General features: G+C 33.9%; 1 pseudogene across 1 annotated transcript; it reads left to right on the top strand.

The window, feature by feature from the left end:
- The first annotated feature begins 453 nt into the window (after window positions 1-453).
- LOC149572170 (ethylene-responsive transcription factor ERF017 pseudogene) lies at window positions 454-2,015 on the top strand (annotated as a pseudogene). Its single transcript, XR_016358957.1, has one exon. The product of XR_016358957.1 is annotated as an ethylene-responsive transcription factor ERF017 pseudogene (transcript).
- Window positions 2,016-21,755: the final 19,740 nt, after the last annotated feature.

Here is a 21,755-nt window from a genome sequence, read left to right as displayed (position 1 = left end):
AAGCTGCTAAAATTTCTAACGGATATTTTTATTGTGGCGGTTGAAAACAAAGAAATTGAGCGAGTTAGGTCTTCATTAAAACTAATCGATCTCCGAACATTCTCTGCCATCCATTTGTACAATGTGTCACTTAACAATTGACAAACCAGAAACTAAATCATGGAATCTTTGATAAGCGACAAAGCCATTGCACATTAAAGGAAGGAAAGTGGGGGCCTCTCAAAATTACAATATAAAATGGTGAAATGTGCAATCAAGTATTGCCAAATTCCCTCACGTTGCAAAGTTCACACATAAGCATCTCGGAACTAGTAATAAAAACTTTATACAGTATCACAAGGAGTGGCACACATAATCATTTGACCAGGAACACAAGTCAGGATGCTACTTGACTAGCGTAAGTTGCCATACAAGGGAACTTTCAAGGAAAGTCTACTTCCTTTATCGATTAACTGTCTGTCGTTGTAGATAAGCAAGAGGACAACAACTGTACATTATTTGTTCAAAGAGCGGATAAAGCATTCAACGCCTTGTCTCACTCGCGTGTGTTTGCAATTTGCTGGCAATGCCACATATCCCCTCGTGCTCTAAAATAATGCTGGACCAATAATTTCTTCTGGAAAATGAGGTATTTTGGCCCCACGGATTTTACGCGCAATTCTAAGAGAGCAGATTCTGTGTGTGCATATATATATGTCTACGCCCATTTTGCATCCTTATCCATTCACTCAAATCCCACAATAGGACGTCTGATGTTCGAACCTTCCCACGCTCAACCTGCAACTACACTCCACTATACTGTGAATTTGGCCAATTTTATCTTCACAAGCCACATCCCGAGTTCGAATCTCGGCATTCTCTGCTTCCAATATGGTTAAAAGTAGTAAACCCTCGCCAAAGCAGACTCCCCACAGTAACTTGCACCAGACTCGAAATTTCAAGGGGGTGAGAATGAGGAAATGGGGGAAATGGGTTTCCGAAGTGAGAATGCCCAATTCAAGAGTCAGAATTTGGCTGGGATCTTATGATTCGCCTCAACAGGCAGCTCGCGCTTATGACTGCGCAGTTTACTGCCTCAGAGGATCGAATGCGAAGTTTAATTTCCCCGACTCTCTGCCTGAAATTCCATCCGCTTCTTCTCTATCTCCCGCACAAATTCAATCTGTTGCGGCAAAGTTCGCCAGAGAAGAAATGCGGCAGACGGGGGATGAGTGCTCTGTATTTTGTGGGTCAGAAGCTAAGTCATGTATAGATGGGCAACAGATCTCAGAAGAAGAGGAGGATTGGGCTCTGTTGGATTCACTTCTTCAAGATATTGAGAGCACCCATTCCCCAAATTTAGAGGGTTTTCTTTCACCAGGTGAAGCTTTACAGGACAATGATTTTATTTGGCTGGGAGAACAACAAGACGGATTTTTTCCCAGCAATGAGATAGAAGATTTCTGGGATTTCTAAATTCACGTTAAGTGACGAAGAGCAATGCTGCAACTATTACCAAGTATTTTTGTCGCTGTGTAATAGTGCAATCCCTTAATTAGCCTTTAAATTTTCTGTATCCTGTACTTAGTGACGGTTTGGAGTTCTCCACTCAGCGGGCATCCTGTTTTTTTGGAGGGTGCCCCGTGGGAGTTGCCTTTTAAAGGGATGTTTTTCTGCTTCTCTTTTCTCATTTTTCAAATTTTATTGATTTTTTATGGAAATCATCTATAATATATAGATGTCCAGGAGCATAACAATTTGGGGAACCATATATTCAAAGTACAAGTTACCACACATTTGGTTAAGCAATTATATGAATCTGTTTTGTCAAATTCATTTAGGGTTGAGTTGGTTCAAACACATGTCAAAGGGTTTAATTTGTTGACATGTTACAACTCATTAGATACTTCACAATTGATGAGAGAGTTAGTGTACACTTGATAAATAAGTGATTGCAATGTAAAAAATCATCAGATTGTAATCCGTTGTCCTTTACTTGGATAATAAAATAAGCGAATGGTTGTTTCTCTAGTCAATGTAACTCATATTGGGTGAACCACATTACATCTGTGTTATTGCTCATAGCTGTCTAAAACTTAGACAACATCATTGGATGACTTTTCATATTACATACCATAATCCCCATGAATTAACAACCCTACCTTTTGGTAACTCTTTTTCAAATGATGATTTCATATATTTTTTAATAAATGAATTGATTCGATATAGGAGTATGAGTCTTAGCTTGAAACATAATCAATTGATAAACTAAGACTACATTGACAATTTGTTAATTTTTTTATAAGACAATTAATTAAAATTTAATTAATATAATTTATCAATTTATGAAATATTATATTAAAATATAAGGTTCATTATTAATAATAAAATAAAATTTGTTGTTACATGAAGTTATATAAGAAAAATAAAATTATGTATGATATAAGTACAATAAAAAATGAGTAATTTTTATTTATGAGGTAGACATTTACTTTTTTCCTTTTGTATTGCATGACACCTTAACATAAACGTGTTGATCTGGTATAGTTGTTTTTTTTATCAATAATCAAGCAAAGCAAGGGGTCTAGCTCAATTACAAATAAGATTTGAAATTACAAAAATCAACATATGTGGTATAGTTGTTGATTAGGCATGCCTCAAGCTTTAGATGATTGACTTTAGTTGAGACATTAGAGTCAATGCAACAATTTGGAAAGTACAAAATATTCCTTTAAAATCTATTAAAGTAGAAATTTATCTTGGAAAATTCAACTAATTTGCTTGACCCTAAAAAATAAAACAATGATGAAACCATTAGCAATTGACTACCCCTTACATAATAACCAACACATTCACAACCCCAACATTTAATATTTAAAAATATGTCCCCACAATACCTACATAACCAAATCCAGTTCTTATCTAAAAATCAACCAAAATGCTAACCATATCTAAAGCATTGTTCATGATACTAACAGTAATATAAAGATAAGATCTAATACTACTCTAAAAGTCTTTGAAACTAAAAAAAGCCACATAGGGCAAGTTCAAATAAATTACAATTGGGTCATCCTAATGGATCTGCATTACATTAAACAAGAGGAATTTTGGAAACCTTATGTTAATTATTTTTGGAATCACTTTATTAAATGAAAAAAAATTATTAAATGTACTTGACATTCCAAAGATCTTTTTACATGGAGTAAAAATGTCATGAGTAAAAATATAACACACCAAGTCACATTTAATATTTTTCCCTATTAACAAACATTTGAAAGTGTTTTCATTGAGTGCATAAACTATCTTATAATTATTACTAGATGAAAGGAGAAATTAAAAAATCCGTTTTATTTTGTAATAACATTTGTGTCGAATTTGGGGACTTATACATAGTGATGTAGTTGACACAATCTTGTGCAAAGTTGGCATTATTCCCTTAATCTTTTATCTATACACATGTACACTTATTCTTATGCATTTAGCCTCTACAATATTCTCAAATTAATATAGGCCATGTATGCCCTTATTTGAAGATACATTTCTTCTCACTACTTTATTTATTTAACAATTTTGTTGTATCTAGTTGTTATTTTTGCTTTGTTGTGCCTAAATTTTACTAGATCAGGGCTCTTTCCCTCCTTATCCAATAAAAGATATTTGGTATTTTTATGTAATTTATATCTAATAGTTTTTAACTTTTTATTATTATTTACTTATGCTCCATCATAATGGGGCACTAAGAATTTGATTTGGCATCATGTCACATGTTCATACGCTTTGTTTAGCACTATAAACTCTAAGTTAGATCTTCATTTCTATCTATAAATTCTTCGATATTCACCTTATCATTTCCCCATGATTAATAAGCTTTAGTAATTTTTACGTTCCCCTTGCCTTAGGCATTTGAGGGTCATTTATTTTTCCTTTTTGAACCATGTTCTTGTTAATAAATACACATTCCCTCTTTTGTTAATTCCAACTTAAGGTAGTGAATCGCATACATAATTAAATATTTTGCATTGTGTGATTCTCTTACAACATTATTATGCTTAGCACAAGATACCTAGTCCATCTTTCTTCTATGTATTGAATCCTTAAAAAGCTTCCTCTACATTTCCAAATAATCTTCAATTCTTATATCAAGATCTTCCTTACAAGGTAACTAACGTCAAGAGGATGTTTTAATTGTTATATAACAATATCCCAAATAAATTGATTGTTTAAGCATACAAACCTCCCTTGATGACATCAAAGATATTTTGAAGCTTCTTTATTTTATGTATTATTTACATTTTTATTTTATATTTTTGAAAAATGGGGCAAAATTTTATTGAATAAAAAAAGAACATACAAAGAAGAAAACAACAAATATACGCCTGAGCCAAAGGCCAAGCCTAATCCTCTCAACAATCCTACATATCCTCTATAACTAAATTTTCTAGCAAACCATAACACTCACAAGATAGTTGACAATAATCCTTAACATCCCACATTCCCATTTTCTTTGAAGCCCATTTAGCCAAATAATCTGTTACCTCGTTCCTTTCCTGGGGGATATGGAAGAAGGTAACATAATCTAGGTAATTCTCAATCCAGTAGTCTATCTGACCACACCCACTAATTTCTAGTTTTGATCCTTTGTTTCCCCTCTATTTATCACGTCAACAACTATTAGTGAATCAGATTCACGAATAATCTTTCGACAACCCAAACATCTCCATATCATAATGGATATCAAATTTTTCTATAAAATGGGTAGTGTGATGACCCTTATAAATAGAAAATAACAATTGGACCACTCTAGAATAGTCTCTCCCAACTCCTTGAATACCTCCATGTGGAGGATTTCCTCTAGAACAATCATCAGTATTAACCTTCAAAACTCCAATAGGGGGAGGGTCCCAACAACCCTCCCATAAAATATTATTCCTTCCATGATGATATGTGCACAAGATGAGGAGAAATGAGACTTATATCCATCCAAATTAACCATTGAACAATAGGCAAGTCCCTAGGATCTACATCTCTAGATATATCACACTTGAGTAAAAGGATTTCCTATTGTCCATCAATGATTCACATACATAATTGATAGCTCATTATTTAATTACCTTGAAAATATTTATGTTCATTCCATCAATATTTTCCATAAAATAAGTGTGGGACCAATGTTCCATGTAATATACAAGAAAGAGGCTTGAGTAGACCTAGAACTTCAACAAGGTAGAAACAAAAAAACAAGGCTCATTCTAAAGCCTCCACCAATGTTAATGTTGATGTTGATGTTGATGTTGATGGTTTAATGATGGAATTCTCTTTAAAATGAATAGTGGAAGAAGATATAAGAGGAGGTTTCCTCACCACTACTATAAAGAACACACATAGAAGGACCCCAAAATTCATGCTTACATAAGTTGTCCCAAGTAAGACATATGTTCTAGACCACCAACCATATTAAAAAATTACACTTAGGCCAAGAAAAGTTACTCTAAACCTATTTCCACAAAGGCACTCCAACATTCCCCAAGATTTTCTTTACCAACTCATGATATCTAGAGGCAATAGAAAATATATTTTGGGTTAAGGCCCCAAGAAAGCTTATCCCATTCCTCTAAAGAACTGCATATCGTACCTACAAGGATTCTCACAAGTTCTTGATATTCCTCCCCGTAGCCTCTAGGAGACCATTCATGTGGTTATTTTTAGTTGATAAATCTCCATTTGTCTAAGATGTCATGGGGCTTTATAGTTTTCGACTTAGTTCAGCGAGTCTCAAGGAAACTATTTCCCAAAGGTCAAAGATGAGGATACTTTAAAACAATAGGTAGGAACCAATCCCATAAAGTGTTTCCAAAATAAGGCTTCAATAACTTTATTGCAAGGCTTAAAATAGGAAGAGTGGGCATGGCATGGAGACTAAGGAGGAGGAGATTAGTAATGATGATTGGACTCTCGAGGAGGATGAACAATCCCTTATGTCCTTTCCAAAATTAAAGGCTTCTTCTCATGCTTCGCATAAGTCATCTATGTAGACTAAGGAGAAAACTTCTTCTCCTACTCATGGTGAGAATAAAGGAAACAAATTGGACATTGGTAGTGGTATGGTGGAGAATGAGAGGGCCCCTATTCTTGTGGACTACAAGTGCTTTATTGATCATGACATGTCGATATCTCTAGTGAATGAGGAGAATATGGAAAAAATCAAGCTTTTTCAAGAGGAGAGGAAGAAAATGGTAATGGAAGATAAAAGGGAGGAACTTGAACTACTAGAAACATTCCCCTTGTGAAGACTATAGACTCGGAAGAGCATAATGTTAAGTTATTAGTTAAAGATCTTCAGGATAAGTGCAATCTTCAAGAACATACTTTTTTATATATTGTATGTGTTGAGGGGCCAACTACTATACCAAGAAAAAGAGCCACTAAGTAGAAGATGTCATGCCTCCAAAAATTGAAAGGAAACCATGGAAGCCTTACCTAGACCAGAACCCAAGAAGGAATCTCCTCAGCAAGGTTGAAACAAACATGCTATAGTTTTATGAACAAACCCACTTGATTGTAGAAGTAAGTGTCACCTTCAAAAGTCATATTTCTATTTGTGATGCAAGAAAAAATAGCAAGAAAGTAGTTGTTTACAATCGACATCAATTTTATTTCACTTTTTGGATTCCATATACACTAAGCCCATGATACCAAAAAGGGAAGTGAGACTTGAAGCCCCATGAACTTTCATATCAAAGCATGACTAGACAAGTAGCAAGTATCTTCTTCTATATTTTATGGTTGAATTGCCAACTCTAGTCTCGTCTCAAATCGAGCCAAACATCTATTCATCTTTGAGGGTCGATGTTGTTATGTGAAGCCTAATTAGACATAGCTAGAGGTTAATTTTTCCCACTCCCTTTCATGCAATTTCCCCCCATATTTCTTCTACAAAGGTTTGGGGAAAACACCCCTATGATAAGGTCTAATAGCCTGTATTTTTACCATTCCAAAGAATTTTGCAAAACATTGTCAAAATTAGGTATATGTATGCAATTAGGGTTTTCATGTATTCTGTTGTAGAGATTTTAGTAGAAAAACCCTAAATTGGTTAACATGTGTCCTAGGTTGGGTTAAAATTTTAAGTCGTCCTTTATAACTTAGGGTTATGATTAAATTTTTTTTAACAATGTCATACACCTAGCCAAAAATTTTATCCTATGGTTGACATTTTAACTTTCCTAAGTCATGTATCTGAGTGGGAGGTTGTAAGTCTTAGTGGGAATATTCCATAGTCTTCCCCGATCTCATGACTAAGTGTAAGGGTTTCATCGTAAATTTTATTTCGCAAAGGCTCTAACCTTACACCCAATGGTTGAACATATCATCGTAATTTGATTTTAGTAAGGGTGAAGATGCACCCTGACTTTACATTTAGGTCTGGAGTGTAAAATATTAAGTCTATTCCTTAGGGGTAAAAGTTTCTCCTAATCATATGATCTAAAGTTCAAGCATAGCATCATAGGTCAAAGTCCTTATGTTTAAAAATGATTCATGATGATACGTTTTGAAGGGAAACATAAGTGAGTAAATCATGTTATAAAGTCATTTGACGATGTACTTAGTTCTTGAGCATAAGTGCATAAAGGATAGTTCCTTTAAGCTATAAAGTCTCATGATCTTACATTCCAAAGGAAAGCATAGGATCATAAGTATGTTATAAGGGTTGATTTGATGCTATGATTAAGGGTTAAGCATAAGGTTGTAAGGTACATTCTAATGCTTCCCAAAGTTACAATTCAAGCTGAGCATAAGATCGAAAAACCATTCTCAAATATTTTCGATGCTACGATGAGGAGTTTTTGATTGCTAGCATAAGTTCACATTCAAAGGAAGTTTGACAATTAAGGTCCCAGACTATGCAATAAACAATTGGGTGTAAGAGTAGAGGTCTTTAGCAATCGGGTCAACAGAGTTACGAAGAAAGGAAAGATCCAGTGGATCATAAAAGTGGAAGCCCTAACAAGACAAATATACATAAAATGGTTTTGCAGAATATGAAAATGATAAGGGTTTGTAGCCAATCAAATTTTTTTTCATAAAATAAGAAGGCTTAGCTGGCAGTTAATGACACCAAAATATGAAGTGACACTCCTACTATCAAATTTGAATCCTCGTGCATGTAGACATTTATTGGAGCAAATGAAGTTGATGGAGCATGCTCTTACATAAAGACATTATCTGTGACCAAGAAATGTACCAATTTCAAAAGTCTAAGAAATCATCGAGTTGCAGAGTGCTCAGGTTATCGAATTGCTAAATTATTCTATACAAATTTTAGAAGATTTAATTGCAAGAAAGATGTTTGAAACTGGAGGTGATGAGGGAAAATCCAAAATGGTGGAAATTATTCAAGTATCGCCTTAAAAAATAGGCAAAACAAGGCAAAGAAAGCCAAAATAAATATGCTAATAAATGGGATCCATACATGTATTGCAGAGATGCTATTTTCCCAGATACAAATGGGTATGAATTATTCAAGTTTTTCTACAATAACATATTTAAGAAGCCACCAACCTCAAACCTGTGGAGGAGGAATTTGGCAAAGCTCATCTTTCCTGAGGTATATGTTGATGTAGACTTGTTGAAAGCCCTTATAAAATCCTATAATCCTGCAACAAAGTCCTTTCATAAGAAGGTTGGGAGTATGTTATGCACACTTGATCGTGCCTCCTTCATTGAAGTTTTTGGAATTAAAGTCAAATGAGCGTGGACATTGATATCCATGATTTCCAAGAAAAAATTGAAAGAAATGTCAAGTTTTATACTGGCAAGGTGATGATCCCCCGTATTTCATATGAGCTCAAATCAGTTTGGGATATCCCAAAAAAGGTGGATAAGATGTTACCATTAGAAAAATTTTGCAATTATATGCAAAATACAATCTATGGTTTGCACAAGGTGCTTGGAATTGATGGGTCGGATATGGTGTATGGAGGGCCCTACCTTATCGATTTGAACATTCAAGATCCATTCACAAACATTGAATATGATTATGTGAAGTATATCATTGAGAAGATGCAAGAACAAATTGTAGCTGCCAAGATGGGAGAATTTGGAAACTTCAGATTCCATCATTAGTCATTGTTGATGCATCTCATTTTGTACAAGAATATTAGCTACTTCAGCACTGATTTCATTGATCAAACATCAAACCTTGATGGAGACTTTCCAATGCAACTCTGGACCTAGGTATGGGATAGCCACTACCCTTATTCTAGTTTTGTTTCATTTTTCAATAATTTTAGCTTTGTTGTTATGAAGATGTTGGGTGTCTAGAAAAAAAGAATTATAGACATTTTAAAGAGATTGTTGAGGCTTGCATTATTGAAAGATGGTGCTAAGTTAGATCATAACTAGAGAAATGCATTTTTGTTCCAAATAATTTCAGTCATGAGAGTTTATGCATGCCCCAAACCCACACATACTACTGAAATATATACCTACTAGGTTGGGGATAATGGATTTTTTATGGCATCTCGTTATGATAGATAGGGAATATTTAGGCCCTGAGCTTCACAAGGGAAATTTTCTATGTAGATGTTTAAGATTAGAGATTTTAAAATTGAAAAAGAATCTATTAATCAGATTCATGAATTTCTGAGGCACTACAATTTGCCTTCTACGCCATACAAAATATATGATCCTGAAAGTGTAATGAGAAATGCTTTGAAAGAAATAAGAAACTACACTCTCCCAAATAATAAAAAATTACCTAAAGAAGATATAATAATAAAAAATTTGATTGAGAGTGATGTGGAGGAAAGGTTGAGGAAATTTGAAGATATTCAAAGAGTGGAGAGGCAGACGAAGAAAAATAATCCTAGTTTTGAGGGATTTTGTTTAGAAGGTTCCTATCCATTTAGGCTTTAAAAATTGTTGTAAAATTATTGTCACATTATGTCACAATTACCACAAGATCTAGGAGAGGGAGAAAGAGTAAACTCAAACTCTCCAAAACTAGATGTAGAGTTAGAAGAAGGAGATCAACTTAAGACATCTACATGGGTGGCTAAGGGGAACAAGAGACATAAAATTGTCCATATGCCTTAAAAGGTTAACGAAAGAACATTGCAATTGATGCCTAGAAAAAGTCAATATTTTGCTGACATGAGATAAAATTACTTGCAAGAAAAAAAATAGATGAAAGTTCCTTATCAGACTTGCAACTAAATGTAACGAGGCTGGATGATAGGATCATTCAAGAAGAATAATTCTTTAAAAGATGATGAGTTCATAAAAATATAGGAGTTTAAAATTTTCTTGCATAAGGTCAAATAGAGCTAATACTGATGTTAAAACTGTTGGAGTTGATGAAAGCCAACTCCGAAGATGCCCAAGATCACCTGCATGTGAAACTTGTCAAAGAGAAGCCAAGGAGAGGAAGAGCATGGAGCAAGGGAAAAACCCTAAACGGACATGAGAGACCACAAGTATGCAAACACAAGAGAAAAATGTATTTACAATATACAAGAAGTGATGTGATATGAAATACAATGAGGGAGCCTGCTTATAAAGAGCTCATGGAAGCTTGTAGAACAAGCTAGAAGGTGGTAGAAGATAAGGATGACAACTCAGCACACATCCACAAAAGGTGGAACATGCTAGAAGGGAACAAACTCCCATGTTGTCAACAACTAACCACTACATGCATTAAATACTAAATATTAAATAAATGAATTTACCTAAGTAAGCTTAAGTAAATAGAATAAATAATTAATAATTAATTAATTATTTACTCTAACAAAAGCTAGGGGAGAGTGAGGAGAAGACTAAAGAGCTCATACAAAATCTCTTGGCATATGATCCAACTAGTAAAACAATGACAATGAGTGAGGCTCAAGATTTGGTGTAGAGAAGTGGTAAGTGATTAGTGCTTGGATGGGATTTGGGAACAACCTTTGTGCTGGATCAAATTAGGAGGTAGGACAAGGCAATTTCCTATGAATCCTTTGGAGCACAAGGTTTACAAAAAGGCCCACGTTTTAACATTGATAGTAAAAATCTAGCTATGTGGAGCTTTGCTCCTGAAACAAATAAACCATGATTAATGGATGTTAAAGATACAACCCAAGGCAATGCTTTTATATGGACATTAGATTCAACCGCTGGAAGTGAAATATCAAGTTCTTTGAAGCACTTTTATTTCATGAACAAAAATAAGGTAGGAAAAATTGAAGACTAGCTTACCCAAACCTTTAGAGAATACATTGACACTAGGAACTTGTATGAGGAGGATCTCAAGAAGAGCCACATGTTAGAACAAAGGGTGAAGGAGCTTGAGGAAAAGATACAAGGGTTAGAAAATCAGGTTTTCACTCTCAAGGAACAACTCAAGAAAATGGAGGAGAACAAAAGTGAGATGAGGATTGAAAAAGAAGGAGACAGTGAATAGGTTGCTCCCATGACAAAAGAAAAAGTAGTTGGAATTGAGCAAGTAGTTGTCGTGATCAAGATTGGAGCTCCGAGTCAAAATGATCTTGTTGGGACTCAAAATTGCATGGTCAATTTTCAATCACATATTTAAAATTTTGAAGAATCAATGCCCTATGGATGCTTTCTATGCATATGTAGTCGGTTGTCAGTTTGAGGCCTAGATGGTGTTTGAGTGGCTTAATACCTTTCATTTGACGTATGTATGTGATCCACAATGTTATTTTGCCATTCCAAATCATTCTGTGAAGTCCCATTTTGAGTAATTTCTAATTCTGCATTTTGCTCAAATGTCAAACAGCAACAAGAGGCTTTGTTTGCAATCAAATATCTTGTACCCAGTAATGTTTCATGACTTGCTACTTTGGGAGTGTCTGGTGTCCATACCAAAGAGCCTATGTGTCAGATTTTGAATTGTTTTGAATCTGTTTGACTAGGTTTTGAATCCCTCAAAGTTAGTCATTTAATATTGTCATGCTGATGTGAATTGCTCAGAATTCTAGGAAGCCCTGTTTGACTTGTTATAACTTTGACCCAGTTGACCAAAATTATGAAATTCATGGTGCATTACATTTTAGAGGTCAGAGACATGTTATGTTTCAAGTAAGAGCTTAGAAGGAATATACTTGTCAACTCATGAGGTGGCATGCTTTGTGAGAGAAGCCTGCTTGCTGCCTTTCAGAAATGCATGCTCTGAGCACCATTTGGAGATAGGGTAGAGGGTTCCAGAAAAAGTATTTTCTTTGAAACATCAATACTTTTCTAGTGATGTGAAGAGCTTTGGCATCATGGAATATCCTCTTGTTCATTATGCACGTATGTTTGGCCTGACTGCTACCCTAGCTATTTGTTTGTAGAGCAATTATACTGAAAGTGATTACTATGTGCTTGAGTTTTATTTTCCAGTTACTTAAAGTGACATTTCAGAACAACAAGTTTGGTTGAAGAAATTATTTGTTACGATACAATTAATGTGTAGAAATTTCAGATTTGTAACTATTTGAACTGAAAGGTAATGGAAATAATAATGAGCACTGTAGAAAATCTGAATGGCAGGATTTTGCATCAGGCAGTATTTTTGATATAGGCTTTGAAGCAATTCATTTAGATCCCAAGTTATCCTTTGGCGAGGGCTTGATTGGGCATCCACAGTTCAGTAGAGGTGAAACAATTGGACAAGACTTGCATCGGCAATCATTACAGGGAAGTGTTGGGAAGAAGCATCTAGATTGAAAGCATGGAACAACTGAGAAAACTATTAGCTATCACCTTCTTCGGTAATACTTCACTGGAATCCTTAGGGATGCTGCAAAAAACATTGGAGTGTGTCAAACAACATTAAAGAGGATATGCCAACAACATGGAATCTCTAGATGGCCATCACTTACCTCTCTACTAACCATATGGCACACCATAAGACTCTTGGGAGATATCATATTCATATTCTTTCTGACTACATATCTATTATTTCTGGGTGTAGTCCAACAAAATCGGGCCTCAAGAGGGAGATAGATGAAACACTTCGATCAGGAGCTTATTCTTTGGTTCATGTCTATTTTCTAGAATATCTTCAACAATTGCATGCAATTCTTGGAGAGGGACCTCACCGAATTGCACTACAGACACTAATAAAAGATTGTGAAAGATATTACAACTAGAAGGGGAAAATCTAAAATAATTCAATGGAGAATGTTATTCTTCAAAGGAAAAAATGTGCCCATAGCTTTGGAGAACATTTGCTAACTATTTTCATCTTATATGTAATTTCACACTAAAGAGTTGCCCATCAGAAAGGCCTATTTGAAGTGTTTACAACACCAAAACAGTCTGAGATTTATGAAGCTTGAAAATAGGATCTGAGAGAGTGTATTTAAATCTCTACATTCTTAAGCGTCATTATCCTCCTCTTCTATGGTTTTGATACTGTTGGAGTTTATGGGGAATTTTTGGAGATCATTTAGACAACACTAATGCTCAAACGTATTTCTGTGATCACATGAATCTAAATATCACCCTCAAGCTTATCTATGGTTTCAGATTGCAAACCTTTCTACTCACACTGGGATATTCTAGAAAAACTATCATGTCCTGACGCTGCTAGTTTTATTAAGGTGAAGTTTTATAATTGGAAGGCTAGTCGCCTCTGTTTAAACTTTAAAGATTATTGCAATCTCAAGTTTTGGATAACATGTCACGTCCCTTTTCTTTTAGATTGATGTTTCGTTTTACCTTTGTGGTCTTTTCCTTTAATCCCACATTGGGAAAATGGTAGGAATTTTACATGTTTAAATACCATTCCACTCCAATGTTAAGTTTCTTGAAAGATGCACACTTTTGTAAGCCGGATAACACAAGGAGGGTCCCACCTAACAAGGACAGCCAACTGGTGTTAAAAGCCAATAGTTTGACCGATGGAGCAAATGGAAAAAGTCATTGAGAAAGAACAGTTGCCATAAAAGTGAAGAATTCTAGTGGTCACCATGTCGCTATCGAAAAACAGTGAGGTTTTCCAGCATGCGACATGGCGACCAGCCAGAAAGTGGAAATTCCATCTAGCGACCTCCTGAAAAAGTAGAATTTGGCGAAGTGTGAACTTTTGATGATCAGATAGATGAAATGGTAGTGATGTGGCAAATAGATATCTCTAACGCACCAGATTGCGACATGTGGTGGATCTAACTATGGTTGCCATGTCGCCAAGACAAAGTTGCACGCTGGTTACAATGGCGACATAGTGATTGCTGAGGTGGCATGATGATGTGGTGCTAGTTGTGTAGGTCAAACCCAATATAAGATTGACACTTGGTGTTGACATGGTAGTCAGCTGGTGGTGAGGTGGACAAGTCTGACAATGACATGTGGCAGAGGTTTCTAATGTGGCACACTTCCTGAGGTGCTGACATGGCAGAGAGTGACACATGTCACAAGGTCACTATGTCATTAATGACATGGCAAAATGCTGACTAGGATAGTGACAGCAATCGATGATGTGGCACAGTGACGAGGAAAAATAAAAGACCAATGAGATGATGCCACATGGCATCTAGATGGAAGGTGTCATAGCAGTCAGCCAATCACATGTTGACACATGGTGAGGGTTAGTCAACAAGTTTGACCCAGAGTAATGTGGTGAAATTTTTTGAAAAAGTAAAAATTTTAATATTTTATTATGCCTTCCCTGAATCATGTGTAGGTTCCTTTTAAATAAATTTTTTATTTATGACATAGTTCAAACTTTATAAAATGTCAAATTTTGAAATTTGCAAAGTGTTATGGAAGTCATGAATAGGAGCTTGAACTTCAAAGGGGCACAACTGGGGGATTTTTTCACCAAAATAGGCATTCCAATATACCGTCAAAATCGAGAAGAGATGAGCTATCCATTTTTGAGGTCATATTTTGTACAGGTGCTCATCGGTTCAAGTTATAAGTGAATTTGTGATTTCCAGGGCATTCTCAACAAAATGGGCAGTTTTCATCATGGAGCATTAAAATCAGCTGGGGGCAAACATTGAAGCTGGTTGAAGCCTAAACGAATTCTTAAAAAGTTTTTATGCTTCTAGAGTTCATTTTTTACTGATTTTCACTTTTTCCTTGAGTAAAAATTTGGCATCAAAATCAGTTATGTTTTTCAATCAAATATCTCAGATATTTCTTACTTTTGGAAAGACAAAATGATGGGGATTTGATTTGCAGTTGTAGAGAGAGATTAGAGAGATTATTTTCAATGGTAGGAGATGGAATTTCAAGTGGACAAATGTCAGACATAGAGCAAATCTGGGATTTCCTTCCTCTATATCATTCTCTTTCTTTCTCATTGTACAGGTTCCAGTTTTGGGGAGAAAAATTACTCACTACTGAGATACCATTCTTCAACAATTTCTCTTTTATTGAACAACATTAAGTTTTTATATAGATAGTTCTAACTTGTTAGGTAGTTTGGCATTTCAATTTCATCCATCTCTTGTATTTGTTTCAAAGAAATAAATAAAATTCAGCAGCAAGTTAGTCTTTATTCTAATATCTTGTCTCCCATTCATGTTGTTTGTGATCTTTTGTGTTTTGTAAATAAAGAGTATGAAACTCAGTTGTAATCTGTTGGTTGTATATGTTGATTTATTTTGCTTATGACTCAAAGGATTATGTAAATGCTTGATTCATCATCATAGGATTGCAGATCTCATGAAGGGATAGGTCGAGTATGAGATTTAGAAAGATGCAAATGTCTAATTCACAAAGTGGATAGATAAATCAGGAAGTCCTGATGTATGGCATATGTCAATGGCTTTCATGGATGTGTGTTAGGGATTTGTGTGACTACCCAATAGATAAGGCACTGGTCATTTTGATAGGATCATAGGGTTATGTTGTTCATGTCATGTTTTGTTGAATTCAACATCATTAATCAAAAGGTTTTCCCTTTCATGTTGAAGAGCCAAAATAAAATGACCTCACTCAGCTTATGCATTGCATTATCTTGCATTTAGCTACTGTAGATCTATGTCATTGTATGAGTTATTAGGAGATATAAGGGTTAAATCTGCTTAATAGATTCAGGAATATGTTTTTGAATTGGTACCATATTAATTAAATCTGAGGTCCACCCGCCTAGGTTTTGTCGAGCGTGAAGTAGAAGAAGGGTCAAGCCTTATAGTTGGCCCAGTGTCTGAAATGGCATGTTGAAGATGGGAGTTAGCTGCCTCTAGATGTGTCTTGTTCTCATCGAGGCAATTTGAAACCTGTAGTGTTCCAAAACACCAACAAATATGTTGAAAGTAGATGCTCTGAAAGAAATGTTATGTCACAAGATAGAGGTATTGAAAAGAGTATCCCAACATGTTCACAATGTCTTTATCTCTTTGCAAAGTGCAAAATATGTATGCAAAGAAGCTCTGACATGAGTCTCCCCTATCTTTAATCAATGGAGCCCATACATTATTTTTTTTGATAAATTAATTATTTTGATGGCTAAGAAGCTAGAGTTCCCTAAAAAAATATTCACAATAAAAGAAGCCTTAGAAATGGTGAGAGAATTGATTGGTTTCTTTACAACCAAGTCATAAGTAATTCAAGGTAAAGTGAAGGTAATGAATTAAGGCATTGATATTTTCATTCCTCCCATTGTTGATAATGAAAATAAGTTGAAGGACTGACAAGAATGGTCAACATCATTCAACCATATCATGACATTGGAAAAGGTTGCAACTATTTTTTATGGGGATGTTGATGATAATTTGTTTTCGGATTTGATTGATTTTTGTTCAAAATTGAAGTAGATATGAAAAAAATTGTAACATAATTACAGGCTATCATAGATGCTAGGCCAAACAAATTTGTTAATGATTTGGAGACTGTTAGAGGAACTGATTGTCCAACAAAGACAAAAATTTATGTGTAGGAGATAGTTGGTGAGATCAAAACTTTGCCTGTGGGAAGTAGTTAGAAGACAACTAATGAGGACAAATGAAGACATAATAGAGGAAGGATAGGAATTATACCAAGGTATCTTACTTTTGTGTTGGCTTTCTAGGGATACACCTGCACTACAAACCAAGACTATACCTAAATATCAAGATGTCAATTGTCAAATTTGGAGCTACTTCCCACATCTTTTAGTTGTAAAGAATATTTTTAAAACAAATATTTGGCTTCTCTGTAACTTATTTTTAATCCATGTAATGGCATGTGTCTTCCCAATCTGAAGCTTGTTTCGATCCTTATTCTATAAAAGGATTTCTAAGATTGGGAAGAAGGGCATGAATTCTAGATAGATGAGGACCAATATCAGTTTGAGTTGGTCTAGTATCTTGTTTTTATCTTATGTTCTTTAGAATTTTGAAGTGAATGAAAGACTTGTTTTGATCTGATATTGTTGTCATAAGTATTTTATCAAAAGCATGTATGATTTTCAAAGAGATTAATACAAGGAAAGTTGTAGAGTATTTGTGTCTCAAAATTTTGACTTTGAAAATGAATGAACAAGTTTCATTTTATTCAAATGCATCATAAGTGAGTTGTATGTTATTTCATTGTTGCTTTTAATTCAAGGAACTAAGTAAATGCTTCAATGGAATGATAGGGTCATTAGAAGTATGTGAGGGATATTGTAAGTAGAGAATTTGGAGGTCAACAATTGATACATTTAATTGCAAGTCAATTGAATAGATCTATTAGCACTAATTGATGTGACTCTATGACAATGGATTAAGGCATTGGTCATTAATTTAGAAGTCAAGCAAATCAATTTCAACTTTGTATTAATTAAATATTTAAAATTAGAATTATCAAAGTCATGAGTAAAATGGGATATAAAGTTGGTCATCACTTGTTGCAATAATATGTCATGTTTGTTGCTAGCTACTCTAAACTTGTTAATGAATTGCAATTATTGGAAATTTGTAGACCAAATCTGCTGTAAAGGATTTGTAACATAGATAGAATATGAGAAGTGTCAAATCCTTAGATTGATCCACCTTGGTTTAGCAGAGCCTAAAGAGCAGAAATCATACATGCTTTAGTAGTTGGTCCAAGCTCAAATAAAATCTATTGAATATAGGAAATAGCTAACCCCTACATATTTTAACTTATAATTTTAAAGCTTTTGAAATGCATACAAAGTAAACTACTTTAAATGCATACATAAGAAAAATTGAGGTTGCCTCTCTTTCTCAAGAGCTCCTTCCTCCTTTATTGGCTTTCATAGTCAATGAGTCCTAGAATAATAAAAAATTAGATTGAAACAAATTATAAATAAATTGAGAGAGAGTTTTCTTATGTAGAAAAAGAAAAAGTCAATTAAAAAACACATATTTTATAATGAATAAGGAAAAATAAGATAAGAACAAGAATAACAAGAATCTTGTAAATTTGAGATAAATCACAAATATGACCCTAAAAAATAATAGATAACAATTAAATATCATTCATGAAATAGGAAATACAAATTGTGACATGTACTACAAGGGTTGGTCGTACAAGTGTTAGATCAACACCAAAAATATCAGCCAAACTTTCTACTTACATACTATGTGAAGCCATCAAGAAAGCACAATAGACAACAACAATAACTATGTTGTCATTTGCATTGTCCTACTTTCATGTGAAGTGGAAACCCCTTGATCTCACCCCCATTCAATTGGTTCTCACCACAAGAGTAGAATTTACTTAATATGCACCTCTTGGAAAGGATTTCATGCACCTATTGTCTAGAGTCTGATTCATCCACATGGTGCTTTCATTAATTCAAATTGTCACCAATCCCACTACCACAAATGTAAACCCCATTAATTGTTCAAATTTTGTTTGCTCCACCATGTACCCTTCATATCCTTGTATTTGAAGACAGTTAATCTATTCATCCACATACATGATTTCATTAACGAACATCCTCTCATTTTAAGGAGTCAAAGTTTTGAATATGGTGCACTAAAAGGAATCTAAATCTATAATATCACTCTAATAGATAAAGTAGGATTAAAGAATTTTATTTTATTACTATACTTACAATTTTGTGGTTTGGCCTTAGGAGAATGTATATGACAGTCACACAAGTTATTATGAAATAATAATGCTAGTCTCAAATACAAAAAGTGATCAAGAAAATGAGTAAAAATTAGATGAAGTGTTAAGTAGAGTTTTGCAAGTTATCATATCAAGTTTTATGAGTACATGGCATGTCAACAAGTGTACACTCAACCTTGATCTCCTAATATGATTCTACACAAAATAAAAATAATATTAAGATCATAATTGAACCATAATATAAATTTTCAAAATCTATAATCGAATCATTCTTTTTTAAACACAAAAAAAACATTATTATTATTATATATATATATTCGCTTTTCTTAAATAACTTATAAAACTCTTAAATTTGTTTGAACTTCTATAAATGAATGTGTACATAAACAAAATTAAAAAATCGTTATTATACATAAAATAACAATTTAGTTTAGCCTTCTAGTGACTGCTATATTACATCTTGTAACTAAGCAACCATTTTATAATGAACAAAGCAATGCTATCAATGAGTAGCTGATGTGTTAATCATTGCTAGCATTGCTTTGTTCATTATAAAATGGTTGCTTAGTAACAAGATGTAATGAAAGTTTCTCTCTCTATATATGATCCTTGTTGGCAAGTACATGGACTATAGGTATTTATATTGAAAAAGCGGGAAAAAAATTTCAATGCCTTTAGCTATTCAAGTGTGAAACGGTGAATGATGCTCACTCGCCTCCAACTTGGAGGGAGATTGGAATTTGTTGGCACTGTCTACTTCACTCTCTTTATTTCAACACACTCAATTTTCCATTCCTCTCGTGCTCTAAATTAGTCGTCTCCTCCTATACAATGTGGAATCTTTGGTGCACATAGATTTCACGCGCCTGTCCCCACGAATGAGATAGTGTACCTATTTAGAATCCTTATCCATTCGCTTACGTCCCACCTCACCTAGTATAAAGATTTAGTTGTAGAAAGCGAGCAACGATTAATAAAGAAAAAAATATTTTTCCAATTAAAAAATAAATAAAAGCATGATATTATGTAAGGAGTGCAATATGGACAAACAAGCGAGTAAATGAATATGTTATGTTTAATTATATAATAGATAATGTATATGACAAATGAGAGTTATACTATTGTTTTTTCTTATTTCATTGAATTGGGAAGGGTCTTAAAAACTAAAGTAAATATGCAAAAGTGTGTGTGAGCCTCATATTGGGCACCAAAAATATATGCTAAAATGTGAGCACACTTTTATAAACTATTTTATTCAAGGCATTCTATTGATTAGGAACTTTGAATGACAATTTATATCTTCCTACTTGTAATGTGCAAGGGAAATAAGTGAAATATGATGCTTTTGGCTCTTAAATGGACCAAGAAGAATGATCCTTGCAAGGTGCGCTGCAAGATGGAAGATTCAATGGAATAAGAGCAATAATGCTAATATCCAAAGAGCTTCAATTAATAATGCAAATGCAAATGAGAGTAACTAAGATGAAATGCAAGAGCTAATCTATGATGCAAAATGCAAGAACAAGGAAAGTAAAGCTAATCAAACAAGATCAAGATTATTGTCCCCTAATTAGACTAGGTGATATAAGCTACAAATGCAAGTAAAGAAAGACTAAGCTAGTATGAAAATAAACTAAATGAGAATGAGAATGAGAATGTGAGTACTCAAGTGCTCAAGTGAAAGTGCAAAAACATAACAATAACATGAACTCCAAAGATATGAGAGAGTGGGGAGAGAGCCTCCTTTTAAAGAGCAATGAACGGTTAGAGATTACGAACAAAAAACTTATGGTGGAGAATGATTCTCATTGACTTTTGGTGGAGAATATTCTCAAGAGGCAAAATCAATGGATATGTTTAATAAGCAAAAGATGTGTGGAGGAGATTAAAAAGCAAAAGAGATCCCCCTCGCATTAGAAAGTGTGCATTTTAAACTAGGAAATTCCTTTTATATGCACACAAAGGATAAAGGGGATTTTATTTAATTAAAAGGGGACTTGTTCTTCTAATTAAATAAAGACTTGGGATAAGGTGGTCAAACAATAAGATACAATTGAATAAATGATTAAATGATGATTTGATCAAGGATAAATGATTGATAAATATATAAAAATTGATTAAGTGTAAGATGTAGTTTGGCATAGAAATTTAAAATGCTAAAAAATAGGGCTTGTAATTTACTAAAACATTCTTTAGCGATTACAGGTTGAGTATTGACCAAATCAAGAACAAGATTGGTTGTTAGAAATGAGTGCAAATGAAATAATGTTAGATTCCTTTAACGTATCAAAATTTACTCAACAACATGCCAATTGTACTCTAGTAGCTACATTAATGAAAATTGAGTCAAACTTGACCCCAAAATAAAAGAGTACATAAGAGTATGCAACTTTCACAATTACAATAAGAGATTACATTATGAAATGTAAGACCTTAATGAGAAAATAATATTTGATAAATTAAATGATATTAGTAATCAATTGTTGAATGGAAAGTCATTTTTCCTTATAAACTATATAGATGACTATATATTTCTCAATAAATGAATTTAGACTAACTATAAGTAATAAATCATTAAAACTTATATATCCCTATAACTTGTTCTATTTATTTCTAATTTTTTTTCCACCTCATCTACTTAAACCTAGTATTATAATTCATGCTCTACCTGATTCACCTCCATGTGTGTCTAAACTTGAACTTCACATGACACTTATTTGACAAAATTATTCTACAAAAATTACACTCAAAAACAAAGTTTTAACCCGCTGCTTATTTAT

This window comes from Cupressus sempervirens, chromosome 2, assembly GCF_028749045.1.
Source record: "Cupressus sempervirens isolate cs-2001-9-10 chromosome 2, ASM2874904v1, whole genome shotgun sequence".
Lineage (NCBI taxonomy): Eukaryota > Viridiplantae > Streptophyta > Pinopsida > Cupressales > Cupressaceae > Cupressus > Cupressus sempervirens.
The sequence above is the reverse complement of the archived record's forward strand: the minus strand, read 5'-3'. Positions and strand labels throughout refer to the sequence as shown.